Genomic DNA, 4167 nt, shown 5'->3' on the forward strand with positions numbered 1-4167 from the left:
CATTTGATTTTCAATCACTGATACCCTTTCTTCCAGTTGATTGAATCAGCTACTGAAGCTTGTGCATTCATCATGTAATTCTCGTGCCATGGTTTTCAGCTCCATCAGGTCATTTAAGGACTTCTCTACACTTGTTATTCTATTTAGCCATTCTTCCAATCTTTTTTCAAGGTTTTTAGCTTCTTTGTGAAGGGTTTGAACTTCCTCCTTTAGCTCAGAGAAGTTTGATCGTCTGAAGCCTTCTTCTCTCAACTCATCAAAGTCATTCTCAGTCCAGCTTTGTTCTGTTGCTGGTGAGGAGCTGTGTTCCTTTCGATGGGGAGAGGCACACTGATTTTTAGAATTTTCACCTTTTGTGCTGTTTTTCCCCCATCTTTGTGGTTTTATCTACCTTTGGTCTTTCATGATGGTCACGTACAGAGGGGGTTTTGGTGTGGATGTCCTTTCTGTTTGTTAGTTTTCCTTCTAACAGTTAGGACCCTCAGTTGCAGGTCTGTTGGAGTTTACTGGAGGTCCACTGCAGACCCTGTTTGCCTGGGTATCCCCAGCAGAGGCTGCAGAACAGCGAATATTGCAGAACAGCAAATGTTGCTGGCTGATCCTTCCTCCTGAAGTTTCATCTCAGAGAGGTACCTGGCCGTGCGAGGTGTCAGTCTGCCCCTACTCAGGGGTGCCTCCAAGTTAGGCTACTAAGGGGTCAGGGACCCACTTGAGGAGGCAGTCTGTCCATTCTCAGATCTCAAACTCCGTGCTGAGAGAACCACTACTCTCTTCAAAGCTGTCAGGGACATTTAAGTCTGCGGAGGTTTCTGCTGCCTTTTGTTTGGCTATGCCCTGCCCCCAGAGGTGGAGTCTAAAGTGGCAGGCAGGCCTCCTTGAGCTGGGGTGGCCTCCACCCAGTTCGAGCTTCCGGGCTGCTTTGTTTACCTACTTAAGCCTCAGCAATGGTGGATGCCCCTCCACCTGCCTCACTGCTGCCTTGCAGTTTGATCTCAGACTGCTGTGCTAGCTATGAGCAAAGCTCTGTGGGTGTGGGACCCTCTGAGCCAGGCATGGGATATAATCTCCTGGTGTGTTGTTTGCTAAGACCATTGGAAAAGTGCAGTATTAGGGTGGGAGTGACCCGATTTTCCAGTTGCCATCTGTCAAAGCTTCCCTTGGCTAGAAAAGTTAATTCCCTGACCCCTTGCACTTCGCAGGTGAGGTGATGCCTCACCCTGCTTCAGTTCACACTTGGTGGGCTGCACCCACTGTCCTGCACCCACTGTCCAACAAGTCCCAGTGAGATGAACCCAGTACCTCAGTTGAAAATGCAGAAATCACCCATCTTCTGCGTTGTTCATGGTAGGAGCTGTAGACTGGTTCTGTTCCTATTCAGATACCTTGGAACTGCCCCCCTGGTATGTTTCTTTTCTTTTTTTTTTTTTTAATTATACTTTAAGTTCTAGGACATGTGTGCACAATGTGCAGGTTTGTTACATATGTATACATGTGCCATGTTGGTGTGCTGCACCCATTAACTCGTCGTTTACATTAGGTATATCTCCTAATGCTATCCCTCCCCACTGCCTCCATGCCACAACAGGCCACAGTGTGTGATGTTCCACTTCCTGTGTCCAAGTGTTCTGATTGTTCAATTCCCACTTGTGAGTGAGAACATGTGGTGTTTGGTTTTCTGTTCTTGTGATAGTTTGCTGAGAGTAATGGTTTCCAGCTGCATCCATGTCCCTACAAAGGACATGAACTCATCCTTTTTTATGGCTGCATAGTATTCCATGGTATATATGTGCCACATTTTCTTAATCCAGTCTGTCATTGATGGATATTTGGGTTGGTTCCAAGTCTTTGCTATTGTGAATAGTGCTGCAATAAACATATGTGTGCATGTGTCTTTATAGCAGCATGATTTATAATCCTTTGGGTATACCCCCTGGTATGTTTCTTGTAGCAATCTGTTGTTCATGCAACACTTATGCTCAAAGGAGAAGGCACAGGATTTTTTACAATGAGCCACCTAGTTCTTTTTGTACAAATTAATTTATGTCACATTTAATTTAGTGTGCATAACATCAAAACTGAGGTATTATTCCAATTTATAAAAACCATTTGCATAACTTTTATGCAAGTTTTAAAAATACAAAGTTTTCTCCCTAAAGTGGCTCAAAATAGGTTGTTCATGGCTGTCTACATCTAAAATAAAAAAGATTCTAAAATAATTGAGCAGATTAGGCATACTGTTAAAGGTGTTCAAACCATTATGTGATTTGTACATGTACTCAAACCTCTTCATTGCTCTTTATTCAGCAGTACATATACACCAAATTCCATTTTAGAAATTTCCATGTCATTTTCATAGAAAATAAAGTTTGAAAACAGGTAACATTTAAACACAGCATGGTATTCTGCCACAATTGAAACTTTTTTTCTTCTTCTTTACAGGACTCAACAAAATCTAAAATCAGTTAGGCTGTAGATTTACCTCATGCAAACATCTTTACGTTATTTGTGAAAATGAAAAAGATGGCCTTTTAAGCGCATTTTACTGTTTTGTACTATTATGGCAACTTGTGTACTGCAACACAGTCTATTTTGAGAGAAATTTATGATTTTTTTAATGCAAAAACCTCTGCAAATTAGTTTTGATGCTATGGAAAGTTTTTCATAGCATCAAACATTCATTCTAGATGTGTATAAGAGACACTGCAAATTAGTTTTGATGCTATGGAAAGTTTTTCATAGCATCAAACATTCATCTGGTGCAAATGCACAGGGAAACTTTCCTGAAAACTTTCGTGACTTAAGAAGCAACTAAAAAAAGGCATACTAGGTAAATAAAAACTAAAAAACTAAAAAAAAAAAAAAAAAAAAAAAGAAGTGGAATGGGGAGAAGGAGGTGGGAAAGGGGGAAATAGAAAACACAGGCTGAAGAGTAAACCAATGTCTGCTGCTAAACCAGTCTTTGTTTTCATGTCCACTGTACATTAACTCTTATGATCTCATTTTGATGATTTACTAGGTTTGTTATCAGCCCCTGAAGGTGAATCAAGCTTACATGAATTCACACACAGCTCCACAACCAAATCCTCATACACGGTCACCCCAGGACTAGGAGTCTGCTTCATGAGGGATGAGCCCTAGATCTTAAAGATGAACCTGGCTGTCCATCACTGAGCCAGACATTCATTCAACATTGTCCATTCACACATTGCTTCATAGCAAGGCCTGGGCTCATTTTCCTTTGACTTATATGGGCAGCTTATTCTCTTTTATGCTCACAAGGTTGAAGATGACAGTACTACACTTTCCCCTCAACTGATATAAAGTAAGTCAATGTTCTTTCTCAGGCACTGATGACCTGTGACCTGTAGCCCTTTTTACTTTGAACAACCTAAATAAGCATTCATGTGAAGTTTCCATTACATTTTGCCACTCATTCTCACTTGCACCCATTCTCCATCTTGACCTCATTTGGGTATTTTCTGTGATTTCAAATGAAATCTTCACGTTTTATTTCCCCATTTAATGCAGCAGCAGATCCCATGAGCCAAGCTTGATGGATCAAACCTTTATATATATATACCCACATATACACACATATATATGTGTGTGTATCTATATCTCAGTGCTGCATTGTACCTAACTTCCACAACATCTTTCTAAAACTGGATCCCTTCTGTTGGTACATTGGCAGATGAATTGAAACCAAATGTTCCACCCTGAATTGCCTCTGGAACAAGGCTAGGGTCTTCATCAATATCAACTGAAGAGAAGAACTGATCAGTGATCTCACAGGCCAATTTGTAGATGTCTTCATTTTCATGATTTTGAAGTTGTTTAATTTTCTCCAGCCCTCCATCTTCTTCTATAAGACTGCCTGGCTGGGCGTGGTGGCTCACGCCTGTAATCCTAGCACTTTGGGAGGCCGAGCTGGGTGGATCACGGGGTCAGAAAATCAAGACCATCCTGGCTAACATGGTGAAACCCCGTCTCTTCTAAAAATACATAAATTAGCTGGGCATGGTGGCATGTGCCTGTAATCCCAGCTACTCAGGAGGCTGAGGCAGGAGAATTGCTTGAACCAGAGAGTTGGAGATTGCAGTGTGCCGAGATTGCATCACTGCACTGCAGCTTGGAGACAGAGTGAGATTCCATCTCAAATAAAATAAA

This window comes from Mandrillus leucophaeus, unplaced genomic scaffold, assembly GCF_000951045.1.
Source record: "Mandrillus leucophaeus isolate KB7577 unplaced genomic scaffold, Mleu.le_1.0 Scaffold1066, whole genome shotgun sequence".
NCBI lineage: Eukaryota > Metazoa > Chordata > Mammalia > Primates > Cercopithecidae > Mandrillus > Mandrillus leucophaeus.